Here is a 20,072-nt window from a genome sequence, read left to right on the forward strand (position 1 = left end):
ACTCTCAAATCATCTAGAACTGAGGTACGGCAAGGGTTCACCAAGTGTTTCCAGGTAGTCCTGTAGCTCTCTCTTTACACAATCGTCTAACACACTGCACGCCATTTCAGGGCAAATGTACTTGTTTCATTATACTACGACACGGCCTATTACAATTTCAAATTTTAAAAAAACAAATATCTGCCTGAACCAACGTCATCCGCTACTCCACGCCCTTCATTCACACAACACAATCTACCTCTTGCTACTTACATTACGTTTTCACTTGTGATGATGGCTCAGCAATAGCCGAGCACTACGAAAAATACCTTATAGACTCATTTAATGTTCCCCTCCACGGAAATCTTTAGTAAAAGGCGAAAGATTTATTCGTTTTGAAGGGAAACCAGAGTGCCGATCAACGCCCTCACTTCAATACTTATGGCTGCTTCTCTATTACTTCTCCGCGAGAACGCGGAAAATTCTTTCCGTCTTGTCTACTTCTCTACCGTCAACAGACTTCCACTGTCATGCAAGCACACACCCCAAACTAACTGTCAACGCTGAAACACGTGTCTGCCAAATGTCGTCGCTATTACTCTTTAGTTAACTATTTCCATCATTTCTGTCACCATTCAAGCTGCTTCATTACCTCACCTGCCGACAGATGGCAGCACGCCTAATTCCTGTCGGCGACTCACCGTCCGACATACAACGTCCGACACACAACTGCCCGCACTGCTCTGCATCTAACACTAATCTCTCTCCTCCCTACCACACTCGTTCACTGAAAAAACTGACAACTAGACAGTTCTTTGTACGCAAATCTAGGCCACATCAGACGCAACGTGTATGTAGATGTATGGTGCAAGGGAAATATCCCCCTACTCCCACACATCTAATTAATACTAGTTGACAACAGAAATAAAATTTCTGTCGATAGTATTTGAACCAGTCTTATTCATTTGCCAATTTCATGCATTCCTTCTTGCAGATAACAGTGCCTTGCAAATCACTCAATTCATGTTTGCTAGCCAAACGTGCTCCTCCTAAATGTTTCGTACATCATGCATTAGTGGTGATTGTCAAGACTGTGTTGTGTGTCAGCTTTTTATGGTCATCAATTGCACTCTTCTTGTGTTGCTCACTCATTCTTGTAACTCAAAAGTACGTCGTTGTCATCCAAGCCTAGCACTTGGAGCAGGCCAAATCAAATGGCTCGTCCCCGTGACACTCGAGAAACTTCCACAAAGCTTTCATGACATGTGGCAATCAAAGTCCTTCCACAACCTGCAGCGACATTTCTGCAACGACGCGTGTCCCGATACCAAAGGTATGACTTACGCTTCTAATCTATATAATAAAACCACCACTCGGAAAGCGCTATTCCCTTCCCACATCCCTCAGAATGTGGTGAACGATCATCGATTACAACCAAGATGCGATGAATCTCGATCGCAAGCCTCACGCTCAGGGAAAGTGCTACCACTCATCATCGTGGTTACGTCTACTCCAGCTTTGAACTAGAGAGAGTTGAAGACATACTACAGAAATGATCCTGTGAAGTATGATCTTGCTTGCAAGCTATCACCGCTCGCTACTTATGCCACGAGACCGTCAACACGCCCTACGAGAATACGACACACTCTTCACATTTCGCGATTTACAAGCTCGGACATTCTGCAAAGAACCAACTTCTACTCTTACTTGGCCGCCATGATCTCACTCAGCTATTTTGTGCGCTACCAGTGCTTCTTGCGTTCCGAAATGAGAGACCATTGCCTCAGGCGAGACTGTATGTAAACACCGCTTGCACCTCCGGCCGCTAGATGGCGGCCTGGGGCACATACAGTAGCATTCTATGGCGCAAGCAGACATGCCAAATAGCCACTGAAAGAGAAACACACAAGAGGGCATTCATAGGACTCTTGTGCTTTCTTTAAAACCGCCTCTCTCTTCGAAAATTTTCGCACAGCACTAGCTCATTCACCTCACTCTAACAGTGCGAACTCTTGTCGATATTTGGCCTCTTTCATGCATACTTCCTCTTTCGTTTCACTTTGCGTCTTACTTGATACCCGCCCTTGGAGCTGCTGATATACAATACTCGCAACAAATGTGTTTCTCTCTGTATCTCTTTTCGCCTATCACGAGTATTGCTCTTCCTCACATGGCAATTATGAAAACACCCACAGCTGAACAAACACTTCCATTCAGCGCCACGTCCATACTATCAATCATACACCAGTAATTTCACAGCTACTTGCTCCACTAATACATTTCTTATGTCTACTGTTAAACAGATGAAGAATCAAAGTACACAACAAGTCTCTATGAACATCACTGTCAGGACATTTTACAGACCTACGCATGCCATGCCAATCTGTATGCTTCAACTATGATGGCCCATGTGCTATGAATAAAGAAATTTCTCATAAAATAACAAATAATTTTACAACTATACAACTACTCCGACAAGCTCCTTACTAAAATGCTACATGTTTAGCAATCCCCCCATCATCTCAGAATAATCCCAAGCAGTGCTTTCATCCCATGAGCACTTCTTTGCAAGCAAAACCACAAACTACTTTTTATACTAGCTTCCTTGTCACAGTGAACAGGAAACTAATGCTAGTGCCTCAGTTTACTAAAAAGCTTTTTTCGCTTGCAACATATAAACTACCAACTTGAACCTCTGGGATTTTCAAACACACACACATACAGAAAACTTTATTCCACAGAAATTTAGGAGTAACAGTGGTTACCTCACATTTTCATACATACTCAAATAGCTACTTCCGTGCACTTCACACAATGTTCTCATCGTGTTCCACCAGAGAACACAGTTATCACTATGCATGGATTCTGGTAAAAGAGCATTAAAAAAACAAACAGCCTGATCAAAGTGATTATCTGCACATCCTCTGCCAATATCATGTCACTCTATACCCGAGGGAAACTAGAATGCAGGGAAAGGAGCTTTGTTGTGAGCACTGTGTTGGTATTTCATCATTTACTGACCAAAGTCTTCTCAAGCCAAGTATGCACCAGCTCTGTGTATGGCTGGGTCAATCAAGAGCCCCTATCAATTTTACTTAAAAGACAAGCAGCATCAACAACTCACAGGAGGCACTGAACATTTTTACCATTATCTGCACCACCTTCCACTGATTTACTGAAGAAGAAACTGCAAAGTCTGCCCAATTTTGTACACAAGTAATCTTGAAAACATTGGAGTCAACAGCAGATACATAGTTTCCAAGGCTGTAGCTAGGAACAACCCTTCAATTTCAAGATTTCTCTCTCACTGAGACACACCATACCCAAACTACACCTAGCAGGAAATTGCTACTTACTTCATTTCTAGCTATTTATGTCATATTCAACAACTGTCTCTTTCTCACCTAAATCTTCTACACAACTGAGTACACTGTTATGAACAAACACATTATGGCAACAAGCCAGTGTCACTAATATCCACTCTATTGAAAACCATTTAAATACTTATCCTGCCCAACTAACCACCATCTTCGGCCCAAAGCTCACTCACATCATACCTACAAATCACAAACTTCTGTGGTAAAAATAATTTTGGGTTTCAAAACATAATCTACTAATCACATACCAGTATTTCTTACAAAGCCTATCATTCATCATTCACTTCCAAATATCAGTTTATATGCTGTTGTGCAACTGCAGTGCAAGTAAACACTCTCAAATCATCTAGAACTGAGGTACGGCAAGGGTTCACCAAGTGTTTCCAGGTAGTCCTGTAGCTCTCTCTTTACACAATCGTCTAACACACTGCACGCCATTTCAGGGCAAATGTACTTGTTTCATTATACTACGACACGGCCTATTACAATTTCAAATTTTAAAAAAACAAATATCTGCCTGAACCAACGTCATCCGCTACTCCACGCCCTTCATTCACACAACACAATCTACCTCTTGCTACTTACATTACGTTTTCACTTGTGATGATGGCTCAGCAATAGCCGAGCACTACGAAAAATACCTTATAGACTCATTTAATGTTCCCCTCCACGGAAATCTTTAGTAAAAGGCGAAAGATTTATTCGTTTTGAAGGGAAACCAGAGTGCCGATCAACGCCCTCACTTCAATACTTATGGCTGCTTCTCTATTACTTCTCCGCGAGAACGCGGAAAATTCTTTCCGTCTTGTCTACTTCTCTACCGTCAACAGACTTCCACTGTCATGCAAGCACACACCCCAAACTAACTGTCAACGCTGAAACACGTGTCTGCCAAATGTCGTCGCTATTACTCTTTAGTTAACTATTTCCATCATTTCTGTCACCATTCAAGCTGCTTCATTACCTCACCTGCCGACAGATGGCAGCACGCCTAATTCCTGTCGGCGACTCACCGTCCGACACACAACGTCCGACACACAACTGCCCGCACTGCTCTGCATCTAACACTAATCTCTCTCCTCCCTACCACACTCGTTCACTGAAAAAACTGACAACTAGACAGTTCTTTGTACGCAAATCTAGGCCACATCAGACGCAACGTGTATGTAGATGTATGGTGCAAGGGAAATATCCCCCTACTCCCACACATCTAATTAATACTAGTTGACAACAGAAATAAAATTTCTGTCGATAGTATTTGAACCAGTCTTATTCATTTGCCAATTTCATGCATTCCTTCTTGCAGATAACAGTGCCTTGCAAATCACTCAATTCATGTTTGCTAGCCAAACGTGCTCCTCCTAAATGTTTCGTACATCATGCATTAGTGGTGATTATCAAGACTGTGTTGTGTGTCAGCTTTTTATGGTCATCAATTGCACTCTTCTTGTGTTGCTCACTCATTCTTGTAACTCAAAAGTACGTCGTTGTCATCCAAGCCTAGCACTTGGAGCAGGCCAAATCAAATGGCTCGTCCCCGTGACACTCGAGAAACTTCCACAAAGCTTTCATGACATGTGGCAATCAAAGTCCTTCCACAACCTGCAGCGACATTTCTGCAACGACGCGTGTCCCGATACCAAAGGTATGACTTACGCTTCTAATCTATATAATAAAACCACCACTCGGAAAGCGCTATTCCCTTCCCACATCCCTCAGAATGTGGTGAACGATCATCGATTACAACCGAGATGCGATGAATCTCGATCGCAAGCCTCACGCTCAGGGAAAGTGCTACCACTCATCATCGTGATTACGTCTACTCCAGCTTTGAACTAGAGAGAGTTGAAGACATACTACAGAAATGATCCTGTGAAGTATGATCTTGCTTGCAAGCTATCACCGCTCGCTACTTATGCCACGAGACCGTCAACACGCCCTACGAGAATACGACACACTCTTCACATTTCGCGATTTACAAGCTCGGACATTCTGCAAAGAACCAACTTCTACTCTTACTTGGCCGCCATGATCTCACTCAGCTATTTTGTGCGCTACCAGTGCTTCTTGCGTTCCGAAATGAGAGACCATTGCCTCAGGCGAGACTGTATGTAAACACCGCTTGCACCTCCGGCCGCTAGATGGCGGCCTGGGGCACATACAGTAGCATTCTATGGCGCAAGCAGACATGCCAAATAGCCACTGAAAGAGAAACACACAAGAGGGCATTCATAGGACTCTTGTGCTTTCTTTAAAACCGCCTCTCTCTTCGAAAATTTTCGCACAGCACTAGCTCATTCACCTCACTCTAACAGTGCGAACTCTTGTCGATATTTGGCCTCTTTCATGCATACTTCCTCTTTCGTTTCACTTTGCGTCTTACTTGATACCCGCCCTTGGAGCTGCTGATATACAATACTCGCAACAAATGTGTTTCTCTCTGTATCTCTTTTCGCCTATCACGAGTATTGCTCTTCCTCACATGGCAACTATGAAAACACCCACAGCTGAACAAACACTTCCATTCAGCGCCACGTCCATACTATCAATCATACACCAGTAATTTCACAGCTACTTGCTCCACTAATACATTTCTTATGTCTACTGTTAAACAGATGAAGAATCAAAGTACACAACAAGTCTCTATGAACATCACTGTCAGGACATTTTACAGACCTACGCATGCCATGCCAATCTGTATGCTTCAACTATGATGGCCCATGTGCTATGAATAAAGAAATTTCTCATAAAATAACAAATAATTTTACAACTATACAACTACTCCGACAAGCTCCTTACTAAAATGCTACATGTTTGGCAATCCCCCCATCATCTCAGAATAATCCCAAGCAGTGCTTTCATCCCATGAGCACTTCTTTGCAAGCAAAACCACAAACTACTTTTTATACTAGCTTCCTTGTCACAGTGAACAGGAAACTAATGCTAGTGCCTCAGTTTACTAAAAAGCTTTTTTCGCTTGCAACATATAAACTACCAACTTGAACCTCTGGGATTTTCAAACACACACACATACAGAAAACTTTATTCCACAGAAATTTAGGAGTAACAGTGGTTACCTCACATTTTCATACATACTCAAATAGCTACTTCCGTGCACTTCACACAATGTTCTCATCGTGTTCCACCAGAGAACACAGTTATCACTATGCATGGATTCTGGTAAAAGAGCATTAAAAAAAACAAACAGCCTGATCAAAGTGATTATCTGCACATCCTCTGCCAATATCATGTCACTCTATACCCGAGGGAAACTAGAATGCAGGGAAAGGAGCTTTGTTGTGAGCACTGTGTTGGTATTTCATCATTTACTGACCAAAGTCTTCTCAAGCCAAGTATGCACCAGCTCTGTGTATGGCTGGGTCAATCAAGAGCCCCTATCAATTTTACTTAAAAGACAAGCAGCATCAACAACTCACAGGAGGCACTGAACATTTTTACCATTATCTGCACCACCTTCCACTGATTTACTGAAGAAGAAACTGCAAAGTCTGCCCAATTTTGTACACAAGTAATCTTGAAAACATTGGAGTCAACAGCAGATACATAGTTTCCAAGACTGTAGCTAGGAACAACCCTTCAATTTCAAGATTTCTCTTACTGAGACACACCATACCCAAACTACACCTAGCAGGAAATTGCTACTTACTTCATTTCTAGCTATTTATGTCATATTCAACAACTGTCTCTTTCTCACCTAAATCTTCTACACAACTGAGTACACTGTTATGAACAAACACATTATGGCAACAAGCCAGTGTCACTAATATCCACTCTATTGAAAACCATTTAAATACTTATCCTGCCCAACTAACCACCATCTTCGGCCCAAAGCTCACTCACATCATACCTACAAATCACAAACTTCTGTGGTAAAAATAATTTTGGGTTTCAAAACATAATCTACTAATCACATACCAGTATTTCTTACAAAGCCTATCATTCATCATTCACTTCCAAATATCAGTTTATATGCTGTTGTGCAACTGCAGTGCAAGTAAACACTCTCAAATCATCTAGAACTGAGGTACGGCAAGGGTTCACCAAGTGTTTCCAGGTAGTCCTGTAGCTCTCTCTTTACACAATCGTCTAACACACTGCACGCCATTTCAGGGCAAATGTACTTGTTTCATTATACTACGACACGGCCTATTACAATTTCAAATTTTAAAAAAACAAATATCTGCCTGAACCAACGTCATCCGCTACTCCACGCCCTTCATTCACACAACACAATCTACCTCTTGCTACTTACATTACGTTTTCACTTGTGATGATGGCTCAGCAATAGCCGAGCACTACGAAAAATACCTTATAGACTCATTTAATGTTCCCCTCCACGGAAATCTTTAGTAAAAGGCGAAAGATTTATTCGTTTTGAAGGGAAACCAGAGTGCCGATCAACGCCCTCACTTCAATACTTATGGCTGCTTCTCTATTACTTCTCCGCGAGAACGCGGAAAATTCTTTCCGTCTTGTCTACTTCTCTACCGTCAACAGACTTCCACTGTCATGCAAGCACACACCCCAAACTAACTGTCAACGCTGAAACACGTGTCTGCCAAATGTCGTCGCTATTACTCTTTAGTTAACTATTTCCATCATTTCTGTCACCATTCAAGCTGCTTCATTACCTCACCTGCCGACAGATGGCAGCACGCCTAATTCCTGTCGGCGACTCACCGTCCGACATACAACGTCCGACACACAACTGCCCGCACTGCTCTGCATCTAACACTAATCTCTCTCCTCCCTACCACACTCGTTCACTGAAAAAACTGACAACTAGACAGTTCTTTGTACGCAAATCTAGGCCACATCAGACGCAACGTGTATGTAGATGTATGGTGCAAGGGAAATATCCCCCTACTCCCACACATCTAATTAATACTAGTTGACAACAGAAATAAAATTTCTGTCGATAGTATTTGAACCAGTCTTATTCATTTGCCAATTTCATGCATTCCTTCTTGCAGATAACAGTGCCTTGCAAATCACTCAATTCATGTTTGCTAGCCAAACGTGCTCCTCCTAAATGTTTCGTACATCATGCATTAGTGGTGATTATCAAGACTGTGTTGTGTGTCAGCTTTTTATGGTCATCAATTGCACTCTTCTTGTGTTGCTCACTCATTCTTGTAACTCAAAAGTACGTCGTTGTCATCCAAGCCTAGCACTTAGAGCAGGCCAAATCAAATGGCTCGTCCCCGTGACACTCGAGAAACTTCCACAAAGCTTTCATGACATGTGGCAATCAAAGTCCTTCCACAACCTGCAGCGACATTTCTGCAACGACGCGTGTCCCGATACCAAAGGTATGACTTACGCTTCTAATCTATATAATAAAACCACCACTCGGAAAGCGCTATTCCCTTCCCACATCCCTCAGAATGTGGTGAACGATCATCGATTACAACCAAGATGCGATGAATCTCGATCGCAAGCCTCACGCTCAGGGAAAGTGCTACCACTCATCATCGTGATTACGTCTACTCCAGCTTTGAACTAGAGAGAGTTGAAGACATACTACAGAAATGATCCTGTGAAGTATGATCTTGCTTGCAAGCTATCACCGCTCGCTACTTATGCCACGAGACCGTCAACACGCCCTACGAGAATACGACACACTCTTCACATTTCGCGATTTACAAGCTCGGACATTCTGCAAAGAACCAACTTCTACTCTTACTTGGCCGCCATGATCTCACTCAGCTATTTTGTGCGCTACCAGTGCTTCTTGCGTTCCGAAATGAGAGACCATTGCCTCAGGCGAGACTGTATGTAAACACCGCTTGCACCTCCGGCCGCTAGATGGCGGCCTGGGGCACATACAGTAGCATTCTATGGCGCAAGCAGACATGCCAAATAGCCACTGAAAGAGAAACACACAAGAGGGCATTCATAGGACTCTTGTGCTTTCTTTAAAACCGCCTCTCTCTTCGAAAATTTTCGCACAGCACTAGCTCATTCACCTCACTCTAACAGTGCGAACTCTTGTCGATATTTGGCCTCTTTCATGCATACTTCCTCTTTCGTTTCACTTTGCGTCTTACTTGATACCCGCCCTTGGAGCTGCTGATATACAATACTCGCAACAAATGTGTTTCTCTCTGTATCTCTTTTCGCCTATCACGAGTATTGCTCTTCCTCACATGGCAACTATGAAAACACCCACAGCTGAACAAACACTTCCATTCAGCGCCACGTCCATACTATCAATCATACACCAGTAATTTCACAGCTACTTGCTCCACTAATACATTTCTTATGTCTACTGTTAAACAGATGAAGAATCAAAGTACACAACAAGTCTCTATGAACATCACTGTCAGGACATTTTACAGACCTACGCATGCCATGCCAATCTGTATGCTTCAACTATGATGGCCCATGTGCTATGAATAAAGAAATTTCTCATAAAATAACAAATAATTTTACAACTATACAACTACTCCGACAAGCTCCTTACTAAAATGCTACATGTTTGGCAATCCCCCCATCATCTCAGAATAATCCCAAGCAGTGCTTTCATCCCATGAGCACTTCTTTGCAAGCAAAACCACAAACTACTTTTTATACTAGCTTCCTTGTCACAGTGAACAGGAAACTAATGCTAGTGCCTCAGTTTACTAAAAAGCTTTTTTCGCTTGCAACATATAAACTACCAACTTGAACCTCTGGGATTTTCAAACACACACACATACAGAAAACTTTATTCCACAGAAATTTAGGAGTAACAGTGGTTACCTCACATTTTCATACATACTCAAATAGCTACTTCCGTGCACTTCACACAATGTTCTCATCGTGTTCCACCAGAGAACACAGTTATCACTATGCATGGATTCTGGTAAAAGAGCATTAAAAAAAACAAACAGCCTGATCAAAGTGATTATCTGCACATCCTCTGCCAATATCATGTCACTCTATACCCGAGGGAAACTAGAATGCAGGGAAAGGAGCTTTGTTGTGAGCACTGTGTTGGTATTTCATCATTTACTGACCAAAGTCTTCTCAAGCCAAGTATGCACCAGCTCTGTGTATGGCTGGGTCAATCAAGAGCCCCTATCAATTTTACTTAAAAGACAAGCAGCATCAACAACTCACAGGAGGCACTGAACATTTTTACCATTATCTGCACCACCTTCCACTGATTTACTGAAGAAGAAACTGCAAAGTCTGCCCAATTTTGTACACAAGTAATCTTGAAAACATTGGAGTCAACAGCAGATACATAGTTTCCAAGACTGTAGCTAGGAACAACCCTTCAATTTCAAGATTTCTCTTACTGAGACACACCATACCCAAACTACACCTAGCAGGAAATTGCTACTTACTTCATTTCTAGCTATTTATGTCATATTCAACAACTGTCTCTTTCTCACCTAAATCTTCTACACAACTGAGTACACTGTTATGAACAAACACATTATGGCAACAAGCCAGTGTCACTAATATCCACTCTATTGAAAACCATTTAAATACTTATCCTGCCCAACTAACCACCATCTTCGGCCCAAAGCTCACTCACATCATACCTACAAATCACAAACTTCTGTGGTAAAAATAATTTTGGGTTTCAAAACATAATCTACTAATCACATACCAGTATTTCTTACAAAGCCTATCATTCATCATTCACTTCCAAATATCAGTTTATATGCTGTTGTGCAACTGCAGTGCAAGTAAACACTCTCAAATCATCTAGAACTGAGGTACGGCAAGGGTTCACCGAGTGTTTCCAGGTAGTCCTGTAGCTCTCTCTTTACACAATCGTCTAACACACTGCACGCCATTTCAGGGCAAATGTACTTGTTTCATTATACTACGACACGGCCTATTACAATTTCAAATTTTAAAAAAACAAATATCTGCCTGAACCAACGTCATCCGCTACTCCACGCCCTTCATTCACACAACACAATCTACCTCTTGCTACTTACATTACGTTTTCACTTGTGATGATGGCTCAGCAATAGCCGAGCACTACGAAAAATACCTTATAGACTCATTTAATGTTCCCCTCCACGGAAATCTTTAGTAAAAGGCGAAAGATTTATTCGTTTTGAAGGGAAACCAGAGTGCCGATCAACGCCCTCACTTCAATACTTATGGCTGCTTCTCTATTACTTCTCCGCGAGAACGCGGAAAATTCTTTCCGTCTTGTCTACTTCTCTACCGTCAACAGACTTCCACTGTCATGCAAGCACACACCCCAAACTGTCAACGCTGAAACACGTGTCTGCCAAATGTCGTCGCTATTACTCTTTAGTTAACTATTTCCATCATTTCTGTCACCATTCAAGCTGCTTCATTACCTCACCTGCCGACAGATGGCAGCACGCCTAATTCCTGTCGGCGACTCACCGTCCGACATACAACGTCCGACACACAACTGCCCGCACTGCTCTGCATCTAACACTAATCTCTCTCCTCCCTACCACACTCGTTCACTGAAAAAACTGACAACTAGACAGTTCTTTGTACGCAAATCTAGGCCACATCAGACGCAACGTGTATGTAGATGTATGGTGCAAGGGAAATATCCCCCTACTCCCACACATCTAATTAATACTAGTTGACAACAGAAATAAAATTTCTGTCGATAGTATTTGAACCAGTCTTATTCATTTGCCAATTTCATGCATTCCTTCTTGCAGATAACAGTGCCTTGCAAATCACTCAATTCATGTTTGCTAGCCAAACGTGCTCCTCCTAAATGTTTCGTACATCATGCATTAGTGGTGATTATCAAGACTGTGTTGTGTGTCAGCTTTTTATGGTCATCAATTGCACTCTTCTTGTGTTGCTCACTCATTCTTGTAACTCAAAAGTACGTCGTTGTCATCCAAGCCTAGCACTTGGAGCAGGCCAAATCAAATGGCTCGTCCCCGTGACACTCGAGAAACTTTCACAAAGCTTTCATGACATGTGGCAATCAAAGTCCTTCCACAACCTGCAGCGACATTTCTGCAACGACGCGTGTCCCGATACCAAAGGTATGACTTACGCTTCTAATCTATATAATAAAACCACCACTCGGAAAGCGCTGTTCCCTTCCCACATCCCTCAGAATGTGGTGAACGATCATCGATTACAACCAAGATGCGCTGAATCTCGATCGCAAGCCTCACGCTCAGGGAAAGTGCTACCACTCATCATCGTGGTTACGTCTACTCCAGCTTTGAACTAGAGAGAGTTGAAGACATACTACAGAAATGATCCTGTGAAGTATGATCTTGCTTGCAAGCTATCACCGCTCGCTACTTATGCCACGAGACCGTCAACACGCCCTACGAGAATACGACACACTCTTCACATTTCGCGATTTACAAGCTCGGACATTCTGCAAAGAACCAACTTCTACTCTGACTTGGCCGCCATGATCTCACTCAGCTATTTTGTGCGCTACCAGTGCTTCTTGCGTTCCGAAATGAGAGACCATTGCCTCAGGCGAGACTGTATGTAAACACCGCTTGCACCTCCGGCCGCTAGATGGCGGCCTGGGGCACATACAGTAGCATTCTATGGCGCAAGCAGACATGCCAAATAGCCACTGAAAGAGAAACACACAAGAGGGCATTCATAGGACTCTTGTGCTTTCTTTAAAACCGCCTCTCTCTTCGAAAATTTTCGCACAGCACTAGCTCATTCACCTCACTCTAACAGTGCGAACTCTTGTCGATATTTGGCCTCTTTCATGCATACTTCCTCTTTCGTTTCACTTTGCGTCTTACTTGATACCCGCCCTTGGAGCTGCTGATATACAATACTCGCAACAAATGTGTTTCTCTCTGTATCTCTTTTCGCCTATCACGAGTATTGCTCTTCCTCACATGGCAATTATGAAAACACCCACAGCTGAACAAACACTTCCATTCAGCGCCACGTCCATACTATCAATCATACACCAGTAATTTCACAGCTACTTGCTCCACTAATACATTTCTTATGTCTACTGTTAAACAGATGAAGAATCAAAGTACACAACAAGTCTCTATGAACATCACTGTCAGGACATTTTACAGACCTACGCATGCCATGCCAATCTGTATGCTTCAACTATGATGGCCCATGTGCTATGAATAAAGAAATTTCTCATAAAATAACAAATAATTTTACAACTATACAACTACTCCGACAAGCTCCTTACTAAAATGCTACATGTTTAGCAATCCCCCCCATCATCTCAGAATAATCCCAAGCAGTGCTTTCATCCCATGAGCACTTCTTTGCAAGCAAAACCACAAACTACTTTTTATACTAGCTTCCTTGTCACAGTGAACAGGAAACTAATGCTAGTGCCTCAGTTTACTAAAAAGCTTTTTTCGCTTGCAACATATAAACTACCAACTTGAACCTCTGGGATTTTTCAAACACACACACATACAGAAAACTTTATTCCACAGAAATTTAGGAGTAACAGTGGTTACCTCACATTTTCATACATACTCAATAGCTACTTCCGTGCACTTCACACAATGTTCTCATCGTGTTCCACCAGAGAACACAGTTATCACTATGCATGGATTCTGGTAAAAGAGCATTAAAAAAACAAACAGCCTGATCAAAGTGATTATCTGCACATCCTCTGCCAATATCATGTCACTCTATACCCGAGGGAAACTAGAATGCAGGGAAAGGAGCTTTGTTGTGAGCACTGTGTTGGTATTTCATCATTTACTGACCAAAGTCTTCTCAAGCCAAGTATGCACCAGCTCTGTGTATGGCTGGGTCAATCAAGAGCCCCTATCAATTTTACTTAAAAGACAAGCAGCATCAACAACTCACAGGAGGCACTGAACATTTTTACCATTATCTGCACCACCTTCCACTGATTTACTGAAGAAGAAACTGCAAAGTCTGCCCAATTTTGTACACAAGTAATCTTGAAAACATTGGAGTCAACAGCAGATACATAGTTTCCAAGACTGTAGCTAGGAACAACCCTTCAATTTCAAGATTTCTCTCTCACTGAGACACACCATACCCAAACTACACCTAGCAGGAAATTGCTACTTACTTCATTTCTAGCTATTTATGTCATATTCAACAACTGTCTCTTTCTCACCTAAATCTTCTACACAACTGAGTACACTGTTATGAACAAACACATTATGGCAACAAGCCAGTGTCACTAATATCCACTCTATTGAAAACCATTTAAATACTTATCCTGCCCAACTAACCACCATCTTCGGCCCAAAGCTCACTCACATCATACCTACAAATCACAAACTTCTGTGGTAAAAATAATTTTGGGTTTCAAAACATAATCTACTAATCACATACCAGTATTTCTTACAAAGCCTATCATTCATCATTCACTTCCAAATATCAGTTTATATGCTGTTGTGCAACTGCAGTGCAAGTAAACACTCTCAAATCATCTAGAACTGAGGTACGGCAAGGGTTCACCAAGTGTTTCCAGGTAGTCCTGTAGCTCTCTCTTTACACAATCGTCTAACACACTGCACGCCATTTCAGGGCAAATGTACTTGTTTCATTATACTACGACACGGCCTATTACAATTTCAAATTTTAAAAAACAAATATCTGCCTGAACCAACGTCATCCGCTACTCCACGCCCTTCATTCACACAACACAATCTACCTCTTGCTACTTACATTACGTTTTCACTTGTGATGATGGCTCAGCAATAGCCGAGCACTACGAAAAATACCTTATAGACTCATTTAATGTTCCCCTCCACGGAAATCTTTAGTAAAAGGCGAAAGATTTATTCGTTTGAAGGGAAACCAGAGTGCCGATCAACGCCCTCACTTCAATACTTATGGCTGCTTCTCTATTACTTCTCCGCGAGAACGCGGAAAATTCTTTCCGTCTTGTCTACTTCTCTACCGTCAACAGACTTCCACTGTCATGCAAGCACACACCCCAAACTAACTGTCAACGCTGAAACACGTGTCTGCCAAATGTCGTCGCTATTACTCTTTAGTTAACTATTTCCATCATTTCTGTCACCATTCAAGCTGCTTCATTACCTCACCTGCCGACAGATGGCAGCACGCCTAATTCCTGTCGGCGACTCACCGTCCGACATACAACGTCCGACACACAACTGCCCGCACTGCTCTGCATCTAACACTAATCTCTCTCCTCCCTACCACACTCGTTCACTGAAAAAACTGACAACTAGACAGTTCTTTGTACGCAAATCTAGGCCACATCAGACGCAACGTGTATGTAGATGTATGGTGCAAGGGAAATATCCCCCTACTCCCACACATCTAATTAATACTAGTTGACAACAGAAATAAAATTTCTGTCGATAGTATTTGAACCAGTCTTATTCATTTGCCAATTTCATGCATTCCTTCTTGCAGATAACAGTGCCTTGCAAATCACTCAATTCATGTTTGCTAGCCAAACGTGCTCCTCCTAAATGTTTCGTACATCATGCATTAGTGGTGATTATCAAGACTGTGTTGTGTGTCAGCTTTTTATGGTCATCAATTGCACTCTTCTTGTGTTGCTCACTCATTCTTGTAACTCAAAAGTACGTCGTTGTCATCCAAGCCTAGCACTTGGAGCAGGCCAAATCAAATGGCTCGTCCCCGTGACACTCGAGAAACTTTCACAAAGCTTTCATGACATGTGGCAATCAAAGTCCTTCCACAACCTGCAGCGACATTTCTGCAACGACGCGTGTCCCGATACCAAAGGTATGACTTACGCTTCTAATCTATATAATAAAACCACCACTCGGAAAGCGCTGTTCCCTTCCCACATCCCTCAGAATGTGGTGAACGATCATCGATTACAACCAAGATGCGCTGAATCTCGATCGCAAGCCTCACGCTCAGGGAAAGTGCTACCACTCATCATCGTGGTTACGTCTACTCCAGCTTTGAACTAGAGAGAGTTGAAGACATACTACAGAAATGATCCTGTGAAGTATGATCTTGCTTGCAAGCTATCACCGCTCGCTACTTATGCCACGAGACCGTCAACACGCCCTACGAGAATACGACACACTCTTCACATTTCGCGATTTACAAGCTCGGACATTCTGCAAAGAACCAACTTCTACTCTGACTTGGCCGCCATGATCTCACTCAGCTATTTTGTGCGCTACCAGTGCTTCTTGCGTTCCGAAATGAGAGACCATTGCCTCAGGCGAGACTGTATGTAAACACCGCTTGCACCTCCGGCCGCTAGATGGCGGCCTGGGGCACATACAGTAGCATTCTATGGCGCAAGCAGACATGCCAAATAGCCACTGAAAGAGAAACACACAAGAGGGCATTCATAGGACTCTTGTGCTTTCTTTAAAACCGCCTCTCTCTTCGAAAATTTTCGCACAGCACTAGCTCATTCACCTCACTCTAACAGTGCGAACTCTTGTCGATATTTGGCCTCTTTCATGCATACTTCCTCTTTCGTTTCACTTTGCGTCTTACTTGATACCCGCCCTTGGAGCTGCTGATATACAATACTCGCAACAAATGTGTTTCTCTCTGTATCTCTTTTCGCCTATCACGAGTATTGCTCTTCCTCACATGGCAATTATGAAAACACCCACAGCTGAACAAACACTTCCATTCAGCGCCACGTCCATACTATCAATCATACACCAGTAATTTCACAGCTACTTGCTCCACTAATACATTTCTTATGTCTACTGTTAAACAGATGAAGAATCAAAGTACACAACAAGTCTCTATGAACATCACTGTCAGGACATTTTACAGACCTACGCATGCCATGCCAATCTGTATGCTTCAACTATGATGGCCCATGTGCTATGAATAAAGAAATTTCTCATAAAATAACAAATAATTTTACAACTATACAACTACTCCGACAAGCTCCTTACTAAAATGCTACATGTTTAGCAATCCCCCCCATCATCTCAGAATAATCCCAAGCAGTGCTTTCATCCCATGAGCACTTCTTTGCAAGCAAAACCACAAACTACTTTTTATACTAGCTTCCTTGTCACAGTGAACAGGAAACTAATGCTAGTGCCTCAGTTTACTAAAAAGCTTTTTTCGCTTGCAACATATAAACTACCACTTGAACCTCTGGGATTTTCAAACACACACACATACAGAAAACTTTATTCCACAGAAATTTAGGAGTAACAGTGGTTACCTCACATTTTCATACATACTCAAATAGCTACTTCCGTGCACTTCACACAATGTTCTCATCGTGTTCCACCAGAGAACACAGTTATCACTATGCATGGATTCTGGTAAAAGAGCATTAAAAAAACAAACAGCCTGATCAAAGTGATTATCTGCACATCCTCTGCCAATATCATGTCACTCTATACCCGAGGGAAACTAGAATGCAGGGAAAGGAGCTTTGTTGTGAGCACTGTGTTGGTATTTCATCATTTACTGACCAAAGTCTTCTCAAGCCAAGTATGCACCAGCTCTGTGTATGGCTGGGTCAATCAAGAGCCCCTATCAATTTTACTTAAAAGACAAGCAGCATCAACAACTCACAGGAGGCACTGAACATTTTTACCATTATCTGCACCACCTTCCACTGATTTACTGAAGAAGAAAACTGCAAAGTCTGCCCAATTTTGTACACAAGTAATCTTGAAAACATTGGAGTCAACAGCAGATACATAGTTTCCAAGACTGTAGCTAGGAACAACCCTTCAATTTCAAGATTTCTCTCTCACTGAGACACACCATACCCAAACTACACCTAGCAGGAAATTGCTACTTACTTCATTTCTAGCTATTTATGTCATATTCAACAACTGTCTCTTTCTCACCTAAATCTTCTACACAACTGAGTACACTGTTATGAACAAACACATTATGGCAACAAGCCAGTGTCACTAATATCCACTCTATTGAAAACCATTTAAATACTTATCCTGCCCAACTAACCACCATCTTCGGCCCAAAGCTCACTCACATCATACCTACAAATCACAAACTTCTGTGGTAAAAATAATTTTGGGTTTCAAAACATAATCTACTAATCACATACCAGTATTTCTTACAAAGCCTATCATTCATCATTCACTTCCAAATATCAGTTTATATGCTGTTGTGCAACTGCAGTGCAAGTAAACACTCTCAAATCATCTAGAACTGAGGTACGGCAAGGGTTCACCAAGTGTTTCCAGGTAGTCCTGTAGCTCTCTCTTTACACAATCGTCTAACACACTGCACGCCATTTCAGGGCAAATGTACTTGTTTCATTATACTACGACACGGCCTATTACAATTTCAAATTTTAAAAAAACAAATATCTGCCTGAACCAACGTCATCCGCTACTCCACGCCCTTCATTCACACAACACAATCTACCTCTTGCTACTTACATTACGTTTTCACTTGTGATGATGGCTCAGCAATAGCCGAGCACTACGAAAAATACCTTATAGACTCATTTAATGTTCCCCTCCACGGAAATCTTTAGTAAAAGGCGAAAGATTTATTCGTTTTGAAGGGAAACCAGAGTGCCGATCAACGCCCTCACTTCAATACTTATGGCTGCTTCTCTATTACTTCTCCGCGAGAACGCGGAAAATTCTTTCCGTCTTGTCTACTTCTCTACCGTCAACAGACTTCCACTGTCATGCAAGCACACACCCCAAACTAACTGTCAACGCTGAAACACGTGTCTGCCAAATGTCGTCGCTATTACTCTTTAGTTAACTATTTCCATCATTTCTGTCACCATTCAAGCTGCTTCATTACCTCACCTGCCGACAGATGGCAGCACGCCTAATTCCTGTCGGCGACTCACCGTCCGACATACAACGTCCGACACACAACTGCCCGCACTGCTCTGCATCTAACACTAATCTCTCTCCTCCCTACCACACTCGTTCACTGAAAAAACTGACAACTAGACAGTTCTTTGTACGCAAATCTAGGCCACATCAGACGCAACGTGTATGTAGATGTATGGTGCAAGGGAAATATCCCCCTACTCCCACACATCTAATTAATACTAGTTGACAACAGAAATAAAATTTCTGTCGATAGTATTTGAACCAGTCTTATTCATTTGCCAATTTCATGCATTCCTTCTTGCAGATAACAGTGCCTTGCAAATCACTCAATTCATGTTTGCTAGCCAAACGTGCTCCTCCTAAATGTTTCGTACATCATGCATTAGTGGTGATTGTCAAGACTGTGTTGTGTGTCAGCTTTTTATGGTCATCAATTGCACTCTTCTTGTGTTGCTCACTCATTCTTGTAACTCAAAAGTACGTCGTTGTCATCCAAGCCTAGCACTTGGAGCAGGCCAAATCAAATGGCTCGTCCCCGTGACACTCGAGAAACTTCCACAAAGCTTTCATGACATGTGGCAATCAAAGTCCTTCCACAACCTGCAGCGACATTTCTGCAACGACGCGTGTCCCGATACCAAAGGTATGACTTACGCTTCTAATCTATATAATAAAACCACCACTCGGAAAGCGCTATTCCCTTCCCACATCCCTCAGAATGTGGTGAACGATCATCGATTACAACCAAGATGCGATGAATCTCGATCGCAAGCCTCACGCTCAGGGAAAGTGCTACCACTCATCATCGTGGTTACGTCTACTCCAGCTTTGAACTAGAGAGAGTTGAAGACATACTACAGAAATGATCCTGTGAAGTATGATCTTGCTTGCAAGCTATCACCGCTCGCTACTTATGCCACGAGACCGTCAACACGCCTACGAGAATACGACACACTCTTCACAT

The 20,072-nt window shown here is 42.3% G+C and overlaps 12 non-coding genes across 12 annotated transcripts; all 12 read right to left on the bottom strand.

Moving 5' to 3' along the window:
* Positions 1 to 275: 275 nt before the first annotated feature.
* On the bottom strand, positions 276 to 394 carry LOC124729914. The gene has a single exon (XR_007007805.1). It is a non-coding gene; the product is annotated as a U5 spliceosomal RNA (small nuclear RNA).
* A 953-nt stretch (positions 395 to 1,347) lies between these two features.
* LOC124729893 lies at positions 1,348 to 1,554 on the bottom strand. The gene has a single exon (XR_007007786.1). It is a non-coding gene; the product is annotated as a small nucleolar RNA U3 (small nucleolar RNA).
* Positions 1,555 to 3,964: 2,410 nt separating this feature from the next.
* Positions 3,965 to 4,083, bottom strand: LOC124729915. Its single transcript, XR_007007806.1, has one exon. It is a non-coding gene; the product is annotated as a U5 spliceosomal RNA (small nuclear RNA).
* Positions 4,084 to 5,036: 953 nt separating this feature from the next.
* On the bottom strand, positions 5,037 to 5,243 carry LOC124729898. Its single transcript, XR_007007791.1, has one exon. It is a non-coding gene; the product is annotated as a small nucleolar RNA U3 (small nucleolar RNA).
* A 2,409-nt stretch (positions 5,244 to 7,652) lies between these two features.
* Positions 7,653 to 7,771, bottom strand: LOC124729917. The gene has a single exon (XR_007007808.1). It is a non-coding gene; the product is annotated as a U5 spliceosomal RNA (small nuclear RNA).
* A 953-nt stretch (positions 7,772 to 8,724) lies between these two features.
* Positions 8,725 to 8,931, bottom strand: LOC124729900. The gene has a single exon (XR_007007792.1). It is a non-coding gene; the product is annotated as a small nucleolar RNA U3 (small nucleolar RNA).
* A 2,409-nt stretch (positions 8,932 to 11,340) lies between these two features.
* On the bottom strand, positions 11,341 to 11,459 carry LOC124729918. The gene has a single exon (XR_007007809.1). It is a non-coding gene; the product is annotated as a U5 spliceosomal RNA (small nuclear RNA).
* A 949-nt stretch (positions 11,460 to 12,408) lies between these two features.
* LOC124729895 lies at positions 12,409 to 12,615 on the bottom strand. The gene has a single exon (XR_007007788.1). It is a non-coding gene; the product is annotated as a small nucleolar RNA U3 (small nucleolar RNA).
* A 2,410-nt stretch (positions 12,616 to 15,025) lies between these two features.
* On the bottom strand, positions 15,026 to 15,143 carry LOC124729929. The gene has a single exon (XR_007007819.1). It is a non-coding gene; the product is annotated as a U5 spliceosomal RNA (small nuclear RNA).
* A 953-nt stretch (positions 15,144 to 16,096) lies between these two features.
* LOC124729896 lies at positions 16,097 to 16,303 on the bottom strand. Its single transcript, XR_007007789.1, has one exon. It is a non-coding gene; the product is annotated as a small nucleolar RNA U3 (small nucleolar RNA).
* Positions 16,304 to 18,714: 2,411 nt separating this feature from the next.
* Positions 18,715 to 18,833, bottom strand: LOC124729919. The gene has a single exon (XR_007007810.1). It is a non-coding gene; the product is annotated as a U5 spliceosomal RNA (small nuclear RNA).
* Positions 18,834 to 19,786: 953 nt separating this feature from the next.
* Positions 19,787 to 19,993, bottom strand: LOC124729894. The gene has a single exon (XR_007007787.1). It is a non-coding gene; the product is annotated as a small nucleolar RNA U3 (small nucleolar RNA).
* Between the last annotated feature and the right edge of the window lie 79 nt (positions 19,994 to 20,072).

The sequence above is a fragment of the Schistocerca piceifrons genome, unplaced genomic scaffold (assembly GCF_021461385.2).
Source record: "Schistocerca piceifrons isolate TAMUIC-IGC-003096 unplaced genomic scaffold, iqSchPice1.1 HiC_scaffold_1224, whole genome shotgun sequence".
Lineage (NCBI taxonomy): Eukaryota > Metazoa > Arthropoda > Insecta > Orthoptera > Acrididae > Schistocerca > Schistocerca piceifrons.